The sequence below is a fragment of the Thalassophryne amazonica genome, chromosome 7, assembly GCF_902500255.1.
Source record: "Thalassophryne amazonica chromosome 7, fThaAma1.1, whole genome shotgun sequence".
NCBI classification, from domain to species: Eukaryota; Metazoa; Chordata; class Actinopteri; order Batrachoidiformes; family Batrachoididae; genus Thalassophryne; species Thalassophryne amazonica.
The window spans coordinates 27,334,628-27,352,149 of NC_047109.1; the positions used below are offsets into that span (position 1 = coordinate 27,334,628).

Consider the following 17,522-nt stretch of genomic DNA (forward strand, 5'->3'; position numbering starts at 1 on the left):
TAAAACTTTTTCCACATACACAATATCACCATTTCCCTCAAATATTGTTCACAAACCAGTCTAAATCTGTGATAGTGAGCACTTCTCCTTTGCTGAGATAATCCATCCCACCTCACAGGTGTGCCATATCAAGATGCTGATTAGACACCATGATTAGTGCACAGGTGTGCCTTAGACTGTCCACAATAAAAGGCCACTCTGAAAGGTGCAGTTTTATCACACAGCACAATGCCACAGATGTCGCAAGATTTGAGGGAGCGTGCTGACAGCAGGAATGTCAACCAGAGCTGTTGCTTGTGTATTGAATGTTCATTTCTCTACCATAAGCCGTCTCCAAAGGCGTTTCAGAGAATTTGGCAGTACATCCAACCAGCCTCACAACCGCAGACCACGTGTAACCACACCAGCCCAGGACCTCCACATCCAGCATGTTCACCTCCAAGATCGTCTGAGACCAGCCACTCGGACAGCTGCTGAAACAATCGGTCTGCATAACCAAAGAATTTCTGCACAAACTGTCAGAAACCGTCTCAGGGAAGCTCATCTGCATGCTCGTCGTCCTCATCGGGGTCTCGACCTGATTCCAGTTCGTCGTCGTAACCGACTTGAGTGGGCAAATGCTCACATTCGCTGGCGTTTGGCACGTTGGAGAGGTGTTCTCTTCATGGATGAATCCCGGTTCACACTGTTCAGGGCAGATGGCAGACAGCGTGTGTGGCGTCGTGTGGGTAAGTGGTTTTCTGATGTCAATGTTGTGGATCGAGTGGCCCATGGTGGCGGTGGGGTTATGGTATGGGCAGGCATCTGTTATGGACAAAGAACACAGGTGCATTTTATTGATGGCATTTTGAATGCACAGAGATACCGTGATGAGATCCTGAGGCCCATTGTTGTGCCATACATCCAAGAACATCACCTCATGTTGCAGCAGGATAATGCACGGCCCCATGTTGCAAGGATCTGTACACAATTCTTGGAAGCTGAAAATGTCCCAGTTCTTTCATGGCCGGCATACTCACCGGACATGTCACCCATTGAGCATGTTTGGGATGCTCTGGACCGGCGTATACGACAGCGTGTACCAGTTCCTGGCAATATCCAGCAACTTCGCACAGCCATTGAAGAGGAGTGGACCAACATTCCACAGGCCACAATTGACAACCTGATCAACTCTATGTGAAGATGTGTTGCACTGCATGAGGCAAATGGTGGTCACACCAGATACTGAGTGGTATCCCCCCCAATAAAACAAAACTGCACCTTTCAGAGTGGCCTTTTATTGTTGACAGTCTAAGGCACACCTGTGCACTAATCATGGTGTCTAATCAGCATCTTGATATGGCACACCTGTGAGGTGGGATGGATTATCTCAGCAAAGGAGAAGTGCTCACTATCACAGATTTAGACTGGTTTGTGAACAATATTTGAGGGAAATGGTGATACTGTTTATGTGGAAAAAGTTTTAGATCTTTGAGTTCATGTCATACAAAATGGGAGCAAAACCAAAAGTGTTGCATTTATGTTTTTGTTGAGTATACATGGAGATAAAAAAATCATAGATCTGAAACCCTGCGGTGCTGTGGATTTTTCCGCATGAAGTCTATCCTTGCGGGCTGCCAGAGCGCTCCGCATCAAAACAGCGAGTGTAGTCTCTGGACCTACTGCCGGAGTTGGCCGCAGCTCCACACAGCAGACAGGGGGTTTACCGAGCCCGCAGACACGGTAAGCGCATCGGAGCGCCTTATGCTTTGGGTTTGCAGGCCTGGTTTGCTCTTGCAGGGCATTCAGTTTCTGCACCTCTGCATGTTGTGGCTGGTCTGGTTCTCTGAGGGTATACTGGGCCTCTGGGCACTGCGCAGTGCAAACCCTCAAGCTATCTGTCCTCTCACCACAGGTCCTCTCCGAGGACACTGTGTGGCAATGGGACCCACAGGCAACATTTTTTTTTGTTAGTTATTTGTTGTAGTTAGAACCACAGAGGAATGAAAACTGGACCCACACCATGCACCGTGGAAAGCGAAACAACACAAAGAAATTAGTTCAGTGCTTTGTGAGAAAACATAACTCTGGAAACCCATTCACTATGAGCTGATGATATTACAACTCAGAGGGAGAAGGAAATGGACAATAAATATGGAAAATAAAGAAACGACACACATGAAGTACCTGCTTGACCACAACCTTGTGACAACAGCTAAAATAATAATTGTCAATTCCAAATGTTTATAGAGCTGACTAACATTTCATTCACATTGGGTTGACACTGTCCTCCTACACAAACACATCAACTTTCTGCTTTCCAGCCAAACTCTGTGCAGTTCAGTCATGGTCTCAGTTCTGGACCACTGTCATGAAGAATATCTGTGGCCAGTACTGCTGTGTGAGGAAAGTGAAGTCAAGCAGACATCTGTTCTGATGCTCTGTAATCTCTTTGGCCATGTGGGCGGTGGAGATGAGGAAACTCTGGAGAATGATACCAGGATTCACTACATTTCATCCCATCCACAGGGCCGTCACTGAGCTTTATGACTGTTATCACACAAATGGGAGTATGTAAGGAGGTGGAATTCACTTTATGAGTGATAAGAGAGTGTCTGCTAACACAAAACCAGCCATTAACTTCATCCACAGCTTGCTGTTGTCATCATAACAACGGGGTTTTACCGCCAGCTCTGTTTCCCAGTCTGACTTGAAAGTGTCCCTGGATACATTCCTGACCTGCCACTTTTTCCCATCTGTAGCAAAGCAGCAGCTCTCTGGAGACATGAAGGCAAGAGATGAGGTGAGTTAATGTGTGAAGTCGGATTAGGATGGCCTAAATTAGACATTGAGTGATACAAATTAGGAGTCTAATATGTTTGGGTGCTTGTCGAAAGGCACTGGAGTACACACATGCTTGTGTATCAAACGTGTAATGGCTCTGGGTTTGGTAGCTGCAGACTACCATCCAAATGAGATCAGAAGAACTGTATGTCAAACCTACTATTCATCAAACGTAACTGCAGTGAGATGCGAGGTTGAAAGGCAGAGATGGCATCTTCCATCAAGTGTGTGTATCACTGTGGGCTTCGTGTCCACATTATAATATATGACATAGAGGTCTGACAAGTGAGAGTGATAATGTGTGAAAAGAAGATCTAGACAGGGAGACGATGTAGTGTTTGCAAGGAAAGTGACATTTCAAAATGACATCAACAGATGTGCAGCTGGTTTGTGAGATGTTCAGAAGCTTAAGGTCGCTGATGCTGTTTGAAAAGATGGTAAACAACTTTACAACCAGTTGTATTGCTGCCAGTTAGGCTGGTGTGTAATTAGATGAACATATGTCATATGACTGAGCACTGGTTGTTAATTCATGAACACCCACAAAAATGCATTTAAGCACCAGAAGGTGTGGACCTGCATAACTAAAATGTTCTAATTAACTTTTTGAAAACATCACAATTAATATGAATAGAAACTAAATTTACTGTATTTTTCTGCTGTGAAATCAACAGACCAAAAGCAAAGTACAAAACAAAAGTGTTCCACAAGTGTAAACTGGTTTAGAGTCAGAGTACAGGCATGGCCTGACTCAAAAATGCACCCGCTTTCTCTGGGCTTTTGCACTGCATCAGTTATCCTGCCATCCATATGATAATTCTGTCACACCCAAATCTTTGTGTCTATAATATGTTAGTCTATCTGGCAAAAGACTGGAAAACCACATAGCTAGAATGTCATTTTTTTTTCTGGCAACACAAAATTACCTAAACCTGTGGAGTAACATATTTTCAAATCAAAATTTTTTGAGCACATTTTAAATCCCATTGCTGTCAGTGGAGACACACAGTTAATAGTAGTGCTAGCATTTTAGCATTGTGTCATGTGATGCGAGTTTTTGAATACACGTGAAAGATTAAATCCAACAAGAATGACTGTGTTGAGGCAGTCCCTGCACTCGACCACTACAAGTATGTAATTTTTAAGCACATCATAAATCCTGTTGCTCACAATGCTCAGGCACAATTTGTGGTGTGATGTCAGGGCCTGCCAGTTATACAACATATTATATAAAGACTATAACTTTAGGAACATAAGGATTCAGTTCTGTAACATAATGGTAGAATGTACCAATTATAAACTGCAACTGGATAACACACACACACACGTGTAAAATAGGTCCCTTTGGCTGCTCCCTTGTTTTGCACTCAGGGTCACCACAGTAAATCAAAGGTGGATCTGCATGTTGAATTGGCACAGGTTTTCCGCAGGATGCCCTTCCTGACACAACTCCACATTACATGGAGAAATGTGGCAGGGATGGGATTTGAACCTTCTGCACTGAAACCAAGCGCATTAACCCCTTGGCCACCACCCCTGCACACACACATATATATATATATATATATATATATATATATATATATATATATATATATATATATATATATATATAGTGAGGAAATAAGTATTTGAACACCCTGTGATTTTGCAAGTTCTCCTACTTAGAAATCATGGAGGGGTGTGAAATTTTCATCTTAGGTGCATGTCCACTGTGAGAGACATAATCTAAAAAAAACAAACCGGAAATCACAACATCTGATTTTTTTAATAATTTATTTGTATGTTACTGCTGCAAATAAGTATGTCAACACCTGTGAAAATCAATATTTGGTACAGTAGCCTTTGTTTGCAATTACGGAAGTCAAACGTTTCCTGTAGGTTTTCACCAGGTTTGCACACACTGCAGCAAGGATTTTGGTCCACTCCTCCACACGGATCTTCTCTAGATCTTTCAGGTTTGGAGTTTCAGCTCCCTCCAAAGATTTTCTATTGAGTTCAGGTCTGGAGACTGGCCAGGCCACTCCAGGACCTTGAAATGCTTCTTACGGAGCCCCTCCTTAGTTGCCCTGGCTGTGTGTTTGGGGTCATTGTCATGCTGGAAGACCCAGCCATGACCCATCTTCAATGCTCTTACTGAGGGAAGGAGGTTGTTTGCCAAAATCTCGCAATACATGACCCCATCCATCCTCCCTTCAATACGGTGCAGTCATCCTGTCCCCTTTGCAGAAGAGCACCCCCAGAGTATGATGTTTACACCCCCATGCTTCATGGTTAGGATGGTTTCTTGGGGTTGTTCTCATCCTCTAAACATGGTAAGTGGAGTTGATTCTAAAAAGCTCTATTCTGGTCTCATCTGACCACATGACCTTCTCCCATGCCTCCTCTGTATCATCCAGATGGTCACTGGTGAACTTTAAACGGGCCTGGACATGTACTGGCTTGAGCAAGGGGACCTTGCTGCTCTGCAGGATTTTAAACCATCATAGCATCATGTGTTACTAATGTAATCTTTGTGACTGTGGTCCCAGCTTTCTTCAGGTCATTGACCAGGTCCTCCTGCGTAGTTCTGAGCTTTCTCAGAATCATCCTTATCCCACAAAGTGAGATCTTACATGGAATCCCAGACTGAGGGAGATTGACAGTCATTTTATGTTGCTTCCACTTTCTAATAAATAATCACAACAGTTGTCTTCGACCAAACTGCTTGCCTGTTGTCCTGTAGTCCATCCCAGCCTTGTGCAGGTATACAGTTTTGTCCCTGGTGTGCTTAGACAGTTCTTTGGTCTTGGCTATGGTGGACAGGTTTGAGTGTGATTGATTGAGTGTGTGAACAGGTGTCTTTTATACAGGTAACAAGTTCAAACAGGTGCAATTAATACAGGTAAAGAGTGCAGAATAAGAGAGCTTCTTAAACAAAAATTAGCAGGTCTGTGTGAGCCAGAATTCTTGCTGGTTGGTAGGGGATCAAATACTTATTTGCGGCAGTAACATACAAATAAATTATTTAAAAAATCATACATTGTGATTTCCGGATTTTTTTTAAGATTATGTCTCTCACAGTGGACATGCTCAATAATTACTCAATAATTCAAATACTTATTTTCCTCACTGTATATATATATATATATATATATATATATATATATATATATATATATATATATATATATATATATATATATATATATATACTAGCTGGGGTACCCGGCGTTGCCCAGGTTAACCTGTTTAAGATATAATCTACAAAATATTCCAAAGTTTATATCTTGTCATAATTGTAGATATCTTATAAGTATATATGTAGTCTGAATAGGCAAAGATTTGAAATAAAAACCCAAAATAGGTGGAATCCCCAAACCAAGAGAGAAAACTGAATTTTGCTGCATGTAAGAAACAACAATGAAGTTCTTCAGACTTCAGACAGGAGGTGATGGTCTAATGGTTAAGGTGTTGGGCTTGAGCCCAGAAGGGTTCAAATCCCCACCTGACTGGAAAATCACTAAGGGCCCTTGGGCAAGGCCTTTAATCCCCTATTTCAATCCGTGTGTATTGAGCGCCTTGTATGGCAGCACCCTGACATCGGGGTGAATGTGAGGCATAATTGTAAAGCGCTTTGAGCATCTGATTCAGATGGAAAAGCGCTATGTAAATGCAGTCCATTTACCATTTTATATTACAGATCAAGTATGCTCATAATAATTAATCAGAATTGATGTTATGACCTTTATAATTGTTGATACATTGCAAATCTAGTTTATAAGAATGCTACAAAAAATAAAATGGCTTTTAAGAAAATGTTAATTTTGGATTTGAGATGTTGAATATATATATTTAAATGTAGCTTTTACTGACCAATAGTTCTGAAGAGCCTCTTGGTAGACAATGTTCCTTGTCCTTCTGTCAGGAAAGTGGATATACAGCTGATTGGGGTTACCAACTCTGGAGCATCTGACTAACTAAGATCGCAGGTTCTGCCATATTCAGGCCAGCCACATTATCAGCAAAAGTAGTGGTTTCTTTTTGCACACTTTGAGGCATTCCATCTTTAAATGGTGTAAATGTTGCCTTGCATATTTCTTAAAGTTATGCATTCATTGGTATATTTAGAGAACAAACAATATTTTCAATTGTAAAAAAGAGGTTTGACCACTAAAAACAGTTTGAGCCATGAAACATCAACATACCAAAACTATTAGATCAACCGCAAAGCTAGTGCACTATTATAATAGGACAGCAGGTTGTGAAGAGTTGATAAATAACTAAATTTAATTTATGACATCATAATGAGCAGCCTATATACAACGCGCCATTGGAGAACACAGGCTTTATGCCCGCTTACTGGCTGACTGAAAGGGTGCTGCCCCATCAGCAGTTAGAACTACATCACTTTTTCAAATGATCTGCAGAGTGTCATTGTGATACAGAAAACATGCGTTTGCCTGATACATTATGATCAACGCTAGGCAAGTGATACACTTCATGTACACTCGACACCTTTATTTTTAGAAAATGTGCAAATGTTTAGAAATACATGTACAAATTGCAAGAAAAGACAAAGCTTGATATTTTAGCCAGTAAACTTTTAAAGTTTAATTTACAGCCTGTGGTTGAAAGCTCTCTGCTAAGAGTGAAAACCTTCATTCCAAGAAGGAAAAGGCTGTATTAGGATAAGTATTATATCATAGTGATTGTGTATAAGTTTTATCAAAATTCATGTGGATTGACCCAGCCACCCCCACCCCTTCTCAGCCACCAATGCCTGGCATGGGGAGAACCCATCTACATCTCTGAGCTGGCACCTCATCTGCAGGTCTAAATCCTTGTTCCTGGGGACAGCATTATGAAGAGTTTACCCTGTATTTATTTTGAAGTTGATAAACATAACGCAGTATTGGCCATTAGGTACAGAAAAATCTCAATTTGAGGGTACATATTGCCATAATGATTAAACCAGATTTAAGGACTATTTTTAAGTAGGATGGCATATCTACTCATTCACACATGGTGTCAAATATCATGGGTGTAATATTGGTAAAGGGGAGTATGGGGATAAAAAAGCACATGGAAGAAAGTTACTTTGTATTGAATTGTGTATTTATATTCTTACAATCAAAATGTTCAGTATATGATTAGTCAGTAAACAGGTCTGAAAACACTAAAGTTTGTAGAGTTGTTCAAATCTTTTCAAGGAGAGTCAAACAGGTTTGTAGCACCCACGTGCAGCATGTGCAGAGAAAGGATGCATTCATATCAAGGTGGATATTTGAATCTGCTTGGTTATACAACCAAGCTGGCATGCACACCCACGCTATGTGTGCTAGCCAGCAGCCAGCAGCAGATAGCCCAGGAGTCTGGGCTCTGTTTATAGCAGTAGGCAGGCTACTGAGCTCCTGCCTATATGCATAGGGCCAGTTTGAAAATAGTACCAGGTTGTAGCCCATGTCATGGTGGTTCAGAATATGTAACTTTGGGGTTCAGCTGTATGTATCAGATTATTGTTAATATTGTTGTCTTAATATTAATTTTTTTGTTTGAAAATAGTACCAGGTTGTAGCCCATGCCATGGTGGTTCAGAATATGTAACTTTGGGGAGTTCACCTTTTGTAGTTTTAGAGCCTATTCCGGACAGACAGAAAGACAAAAGTAGCCATTTATATATATATATATATATATATATATATATATATATATATATATATATATATATATATATATATATATATATATGAGACCTTGGAAAATGTTTCTCAGTATTTTCCCAATATGCTCTAAAATACAAATGATTCATCAGATTACAGCCAAATTTAATTGGCTGGGATTGAAATAATGTGCATTTTATTTATAAACTCATATTTCATAATTATATTACAAAATTAATAAATTTATTCAGCACACAGCACACACAGTCAAAAACAACAACAAACAAACTTTACAACGAAAAAGAAAATGGATTGACAATGCATCCGTGTGCCTGAAAGGGTATAGGCAGAAGCAAAGCTTTTTAACGCCTTCCCCTTTAACCCTAATTATAATTATTTAATTATTTTTTGCTTTATTTTTTCCTTGCCTATTTTTGATTGTAAACCTTTATTACACTTAAAACACAACAAACACACACACACACACACATATATATATATATATAAATATTTTTCCACACACATTTATTCAAAACACACAGCAAACTATAATAAACAACTGTTTTGACACTTTATAAAGGTAATTTAGGTCTTGTGTGAAAAACTGTACAACAAAAAGGTTCAAACAATAAAGACAAATGCACATTTTGAACAATATATACAAAATGGTCTATGCGTTTTGTTGTCCATTGATATGGTAAACAGTGCTTTACGCAGAGAAAGCAACAGAGTTATCCAGTAACATTCACATGCAGACTTGTGGCGCAATCCTGATAGTAACACACTCTTTGTTTGAGCATGTGAGATTGTCATCAGAGGCTCTCCGTGTGCTCCTGCTTTCACTGATCGCTGTGCGTAATGGCGCAGGGCGCACTGAGTATGTACTAATAGTATGTACTCATTGGAGCACCCAGGGGGCTATTCAAATGGACCAACTAGTAACATATCACTCCTGAAAACGATCTTTGGTTTTTCACATGAGGTGTGGCAGCTGTGTGTAGGGATGCCCAATCTGCATTTCAAGGATGCATGCAACGAGACATGAAGGTGCTCAAGTTAGACCCCAACAACTGGGAGCAAGTTGCCGCAGATAGAAACAAGTGGAGGAAGGAGCTGTACCAGGGTCTCGAAACTGGCAAAACTAAACTCCAGCAGGCAGCCAATGACAAGCGTGCTCGTTGCAAGCTCCACCAGGCTACGCACCCCAGTGATCCGCCAACCTTCAAGTGCAGCCACTGTGGCAGAAACTGCCACTCCTGTATTGGTCTCTACAGCCATACCAGGAGCTGGTTCAGCTCCAGTTGACACCATATGGACCCTTACCAGGTGTATTTCCATGATGGTCTTCTGAGACCGAAGGATGGCAGAAAAACATAACAGAAAAGAATTGGCAACGAGAGAGGATTAAAGCTTGGAAAAAGACATGCAAATGGATAAAGAGGCACCTGCAGCGCTAAAACCAAACATGGTGCAAAGTTTATTCAGCGGAGGAACGGAGAGGATTAAAGCTTGGAAAAAGACATGCAAATGGATAAAGAGGCACCTGCAGCGGTAAAACTGAACATGGCGCAATGTTTATTTAGCGGAGGAATGGAGTTACGTTTCGAAGCAGAGGACAAAAGCTTCAAAGAATACATTGACAGATTGGAGCCATTCTTCCTGGCGAATGGCTTGGTAATGGAAGATAAACAGTCAAAAGCAGTCGGTCGGACAACACACACTTGGCTGCCTGACTTGACGGAGCCGATAAAGCCAGCTGAATGTGAGATGAAAAAAAAAATATTTGACTTATTGAGAAAGCATTATGTGTTAAAGATGATTGCATTGCAGAGAGATATGAATTCTACACCAGAAAGCAAAGAATGGACGAATCACTCAGTGACTTTGTGGCAGGTTTGCTCAAATTGGCAGCAACTTGTCAATTTGGGACTTTTCTGAGTGAAACGCTGAAAGACAGATTCATTTGTCATGTGAAAAATGAAAAATTATGTGAACTCCTGCTCAGACGAAAGAATTATCCCTCACCGAGGCTCACAAGATTAGCCTGGTTTTTGAGATGACTGAACAGAACGCAGTAAATTGGTCCAACAGAACCGGCAACAAGAAATTTGTTTTTAAATGAGAAAAACAAAGCCAGCTCTGTGAGAGAAGTGGACACACACCAGAGGACTGTCATTTAAAAAATTGTACAGTACCGAGGATATTTGAAGTTTGAAAACACAACCTAAAATGACAGGAACTTCAGCAAAGAATGGTGGAGCCAGACAGCTGAATGCCAAACATCTATCGCTGACCGAATGAGGTGAAGGAGGCGTGGAGCAGATGACAGGACCTGCCCTGACTGACAGCTTGTCAGAGGAGGAGCCCGTGTAGGACGGTCCACGAAAGGAGAGGTTGGTGCACCCTGAGTCATATCAAGAAAACGCTGCACACAAGAGAGACGACACCCAGCGAGAGGCGGAGATGATAACGACACAATGCACTGACCTCATCAACTCCAAATCTGTACCACAGGGGGCACCAGACCTACAGCTGCAGACATTAAGAGCACTAAAGATCAAGGTTAAGGTTAAAGTGAAATCAGAACCACAGGGTAAAACAAAGAAAGGTAAAAAGAACAGTGGTTTGAATTTAGTTGAAGTTAAAACAAATGGTGATGACAAACCATATTTTGTGTGCCTTGAGGTAAATTGTAAGAATCTGAAAATGGAGTTAGACACTGGGGCATCTGTGTGAATACTTTCTGAAAAAAAGTACAGATGCAGATTTTCAGGGTGTAAACTGGTACCAACCAGCTGTGAGCTAAAACCATACAATAACCAACCTTTGGAAGTGAAAGGTCTTTTTCAAGTGTCAATAAATTGTCATTGCAACACTCATTCACTGATATTTTATGCTGTAAAGGGAATGGATGGTCCTGCCCTCTTGGGAAGCGATTGGATTCACAGACTACAGTTAGACTGGCCTTCTGTGAACAGAGTGGCACATGAAAGTGTTAAGGAACTGTGTGGGAGGTACTCTGAGGTGTTTAGTCAGAACCTGGGGAAAGTCACAGGCATCAAAGTCAAACTGCAGGTTGCACCTGGGGCCGTTCCAAAGTTTTACAAACCTCAACCTGTGCCCTACGCGATGAAGAATGCTGTGGAAGTGCAGTTGAATAAAATGGAAAAAAAAAGGGGTCATAACCACAGTAAGTTAGAGTGAGTAGTCCTCACCCACCGTGAACATTCCCAAGGTGAATAATTCTGTTACGATTTGTGGGGATTACAAGGTATCAATCAACCTATGTTTGGAAGTTAATAAATATCCCATTCCAAAACCACAGGATTTGTTCACAAAACTAGCAGGTGGTGACAGATTTATGAAGTTAGACCTGTCCCAACTGTATCAACAGATGGAATTGGATGATGATTCGAAACAGTTCTTGACCATAAACACTCATAAAGGCTTATACAAAGTAAATAAGCTTCCTTATGGGGTTGGGAGTGCACCTGCGATATTCCAAAAGCGAATGGATTAAGTGTTGCAAGGGTTAGGCAGAGTCATATGTTACTTAGATGACATATTGATTACGGGAAAGAACCACGAGGAGCACATGAAAAAATTGGAAGAAGTGCTAAAAATGCTGAAAACTCACAATCTGAGAGTAAACAGTGACAAGTGTGATTTTTTTTTCAGCACAGTGTCATATTTGGGGAACATCATCAATGCTGAGGGGATACACCCAGTGAAGGAAAAATGTAAGGCTATTTCCAAAGTGAAGACTCCTATTAAGGTGACAGAGTTGAGGTCATTCCTTATTAAGTTACTATGGGAAATTCATACAAAACTTGTCAACAGTGACAGCACCAATGGCAGTGTTGCTACATAAAGATGCTAAATGGGATTTGTGTGACAGGGCTTTTGAAGAAGCTAAAAGACAGCTGATTTCAAATTGACTCTTAGTGCACTACAATCCGGATCTGCCATTTATCATAACATGTGACGCATCACCTGAAGGGGTGGGTGCTGTGATTTCTCACAAAATGTCAGATGGTAGTGTGAAACCCATTGCTTCTTGCATTCTAACTAAAGCAGAGAAAAACTATTCACATATTGAAAAAGAGGCATTAGGCTTCATCTTTGGAGTGATGAAGTTCACTGATTACCTTTTTGGACGTAAATTTATGCTGATCACAGATAAAGTACAAACCATCTGAACAACAAGGAAATGCCAAAGTGTTGTCACGATTGCCTGTCAAAGTTGAAGATTATTCTGGGTCAAGTACTGTGTTTCGGGTTTTGTACATTGACATCTTACTGATCACAGCCCAGCAGATTGCCAAGGAAACTATGAAAGATCCTACACTGGCTAAAGTAAAACAGTATGTTTTGTGAGGATGGCCGAAACGTGTCGGCTGAAAACCTTCAGCCGTATTGGAGACGTAAATTTCATCCTACAGTGGAAAATGAGTGTTTACTCTGGGGTTTCCAAGTAATCATTCCTGATTCTCTGACAGACAGGTTACTGGCAGTTACACAACAGCCACTGGGGTATGGTAAAGATGAAGTCTCTGGCTAGAAGTCTGTTATGGTGGCCTTCACTAGATGTGGATATTGAACTTGAAGTTAATCAGTGTGACATATGCAAATTCCAGTGTAGTGTTCCTGAGAAACCACTGGTACACATTTGGAAATGGGCTTCAGGACCCTGGGAGAGGATACATTTGGATTTTTCAGAGTCAAAGGGACAAATGTTTCTGGTATTGATTGATGCTTATGCCAGATGGCCAGATATTGTTCATATGCAGACTACTACCACGAGCAAGACGTTGACGTTTTGAGAAACGTGTTTGCAGCTTATGGATTACCAAAAGAGGTAGCAATGGCTAATGGACCGCTATTAACCTCAACTGAATTTGAGACATTCATCAAATTGAATGCTGTTAAACATATAAAAACAGCATCGTTGGAGCCTCAGATGAATTGGCTGAATGGCTGGTGCAAAATTTTAAGTGTTCTTTAAATAAAAGCAAAGCACTTGGTGGTCAGTTGCTACATCGTTGTATTGCAAATTTCTTGTTTGGGTACAGAAACATGCCACTGGCGACAACTGGTAAAACACCAGCTGAGTTGTTTTGAAACAACAGATTCCTAAAAGGTTGCCATTGGTAAAGCCAAACTTCTCTGAAAGACTCCAAGATCATTTGGCATAAAAAACTCCAAGAGTAAGGGGAGACTCAGAGAATTTGCTGTAGGACAAGCCGTGCTGGTTAGAAACTACTGGGGAGGAAGGCAGAAATGGGTGACTCAAGACGTGATATAAATGATGATGATGCTTTTTCTGTTTCTGATTATTCTTTGACTTGAATGTTGGTCTGCAAGAGAAAAATGAATCTCAAGTTGACAGGGAATCTGAGAATTCTGAGGTTGCAGAGACACTAACAGTACCTTTGCAGGTTGTGGAAACTGTTCCAGCAGCAGAGACTGGAACAAGATGAAAAAGGACAATAAAACCTCTGGACAGACTGAACTTGTGGTAGGAAAACCAGGTTACTGCACCAGTGCGTGTAAAATAAAAAAATCAAAGGTTCAGTAAAAAGTTTCAGGGCAGGACTATGGTGTCTGAGAGAGACAAGTAGAAAGGGCTCAGCTCACTTCTATAAAAGAGGCTGGTCTACTGCGCTTCAGGGCAGTTGTTGGAGATGAGCAGAACGAGAGCAGGTGCATCTGCAATATACAGCTGTAATCAAATTCTGCATCCCACCGTCTTCTTCTGAGCGACCCACACTTTTATACTTTTCTAAACGCAACAGTGAAGTTTTGGAGAGTTGTAGCTTCTTCTCTGACATTGATTAGTTCCTTACACCAGTTATGCGCATGCTCCACATCTTGTTGTCCATGTTTTGAGGGAGCAATACCGTCCTATATACAGGCCTGGCATGTATACTAGAGTATTTTCAGTGGTGCCATGTTTATGGAACACCTTGGTGACAGATACATACAATTACACTGAAGTAGCACTCCTAGATAATGTTTTTACCATTATTCATTTGGAATCTGATATGGCTAACACATAGTAAACAATGACAGCCCAACAGAGAGAGGAAAAAAAACATAGTGGAAGTATTGAACACTGTGAACATCTTCCTTAGGGCCCTTTCACACATACTACGAATTTGGTCAAATTGTACATGAAGTGCGCATGAGGCAGGAATCGTATGCAAAACATATAAAATCGTAGCTGCCTCCAACGTCTCATACACCTGTTGCTACAACTATTTGCGCACACCAGTGGCTGAAAGACAGTGTGCGCTGTGAGAGCCCATCAAACCTTCTTGCGGCAGGTGACGGGCAAATTCCAGCTGACACACACGACCATCTAACACCACTATAACACAGACAGCTGGATGATGGCTCAGTGCACACATTACAAACACAGAAACCACTGCCAGAACAAGTTGTATAAATGATTATGACAATACCTACATATGCAATTACACAACAAATAACAAAAATGAATGACCACATAACAGAGAGTGACATGTTGGTCTCGGCGCTGAATAGGTTTAGGGTTAGGGGGGCATGTCTGCTCACAGCCGTGGCTGTAAAGATCTCTGCTCCTGGACGTCACGGCTTGAGAACACGTTCCGTGTTTGGAAGAACATGAAGTTATAACATTCCTTCGTGAGGTGCATGTCTCTGCCTGCTGTCCTCACCTGGTAATATATAAAACATCTTTCGCCTTTGTGCCGAGCTGCAGCGGCCGGACACAGTGCACCTCCTCCATGTCTTTGTTGGTTTCAGGCATTTTTCCACACTGATTACAGGCTAGCAGTGGGAGCGCAGTGGTAAAGTTTCCATCTGGTAATCAGTGCTTACGGGTTCGAATCCAATGAGTGACTTATTTTTTAAGGGTTATTTAGCTGCGGGGTTCTGTATTGTGTCCCTTTTTATGTATTATTTATATTAACCCAGTGATATTCACTAATTATACAGCTGGTTTTTATTTTATTGTTCTCCATATCAGCAGTGTGATGTGCAGCTGCTCGCACTGTGTTCCTGCTCGAAAGACACCGTCATGCTCACGAACTGTTGCACCGGGATCGTGCATGCCTGCCCATCAGCTCAATGTTTTCATCAGTCACCCTGTGTTGTATTTATTCGTACCATGTGTGAAGGGGATCTTAGAATTGCACTAAATTAAACATCTACATATTATACAGCAAGTTAGCTGTCAAAGGTAAAGTAAGGTGATGTACTTTTGAATCACAGCCTAAAGCAAAAAGTACGAGTCGCTGTTGCCTCAAAATTGTTTCACTGCACCCTGAGAAACCAGAACGTACAGGACGCCTGCTGGTCAATCACTTTCTATTGTGCACAAGAGGAAATAGTGTCAGGCTTTATTAAAAACACTGTTGCTCAGGAGAGCTTCCAAAAATGTGGACACTATTTCATAATAACAACCAGACGGGTGATGTCCCTTTAATATTAAAGCTGAGTCACTCTGTTGCTCTGCGTTCCCACAGTGCCAGTCAGAGGTTAATGAGAACTGCTTCCACCAGCACAACATATTTTCTGACAGATGACACTCTGTAGCCACATTATTGTGTTATTGTGCTCTTTGAGATGCATGCCAAATTACAGCAGCACTCTGTGTATTTTTCCAGCACACGCTCCACAATGTCAAACAGGAACAGTGTTGTTTTTCTTTTATTTTCTGTTGTTCTATTGATGGTACTTGCTTCTGTTGCTGTTCCGCTTTGCCAATAAGTGCTAGATACTGACAGCCACACTAATGTCAGTTATTTTTTTCTTTGGTTTTGTTTTTTCAAATAATCCAGCACTATAAGACTGTCAGGTTAGGACAGGTTCAGGTCCAGTAGTCTGCACTACTGCTGCATATTACTCCATCCATCAAAACAGACAGTCCAACCCTGTCTTCAAACCTTCTCGTATTCCATTATGTCAACTTTGATGTTACAAATCTCAAAAACTGAGCAGATGATAATCTTGACTGAATTAATGATCATGGCTCTTCTATCAATCCTGCAAGTCTCCAGCATCTACACAGAAGAAATGATTGAGGTCCAGCTACACCACCAGTACTGGAATACCTTGAATAGTTACTCAGCTCCGAATGCTGAAACCAGGATCCAGTAGCTCTGACATTTTTAAACTCAAGGACCACTGAGCCATTTTTACCACAGAACGATATTTGTGGGAACCAACATAGTCATGTCAATCCCTGTTAGTCTCTATGGGTCCATCAAAGCCCCTTTAGATCAGAGGAGTCTCTGCTCTGGGACACTTGTCAATCATTGAGTGATGCTGCAAGCAGAACCTCTCTTTCACTAAGGTATCATTCACTGCATTTACACTATGAATGAATAATATGATCTGGCTTCATCTGTTAGGTGGTGTACTTGGTTATTTGCCACTTAGCATCCTGGGTGGTTCCATAGTGTGTGGGGCACAGCGATGTGTGGCACCACCTCATACTCCCAGAAGTAATGGGTTATGATTTTTTAATGCTAATATATGAGGTTTGGATGAAAAGTTTTGCTTCCAACATGATTATTTCAGTAACAAACAAAATACTCTGATGAATCGCGTATCTTCTTTAAACTTGAAATGTTCTCTGTCAGGCAGTGTCTCTACTTTACTACATTGTCACCTTCCCTTCCAAAATTCTTAGGCCAACGGCAAACAGGTTTTTGTGTCCAGTTAGCGAAGAAATCGGGTCTGTGCACCAGAGATGCAAAGCTCCTTGCACCTCTGCGTCATTCATGTAACTCTGTCACTTCATGAAATCTTACAGCTTAGGTGCAAGATCCAGACTGTATGATGGGTATACTTGAGCCACTGTAAATCATCCTGCATTTGTCAACTCATGTAAGGACGAGCATTGCTGAAGAATTGCATCTTTTCCAGGAAGATCCTGCTTCAAGGGAGGTACGGTGATCGGAGTTGACAGTATTGCTGTGTTCCAAAATTCTGTGATGACTATTCCATTGCACCCACACTTGATGCTGAGCACCTGTGGCTGTTATGGTGCACCTGCTATAGGCTTAATTT

General features: G+C 41.3%; 1 long non-coding RNA gene across 1 annotated transcript; it reads left to right on the forward strand.

Annotated features, from left to right (window-relative positions):
• The first annotated feature begins 420 nt into the window (after window positions 1-420).
• LOC117513242 lies at window positions 421-13,541 on the forward strand. Its single transcript, XR_004561506.1, has 3 exons — window positions 421-430; window positions 7,036-7,038; window positions 13,426-13,541. It is a non-coding gene; the product is annotated as an uncharacterized LOC117513242 (long non-coding RNA).
• The last annotated feature ends 3,981 nt before the right edge of the window (window positions 13,542-17,522 follow it).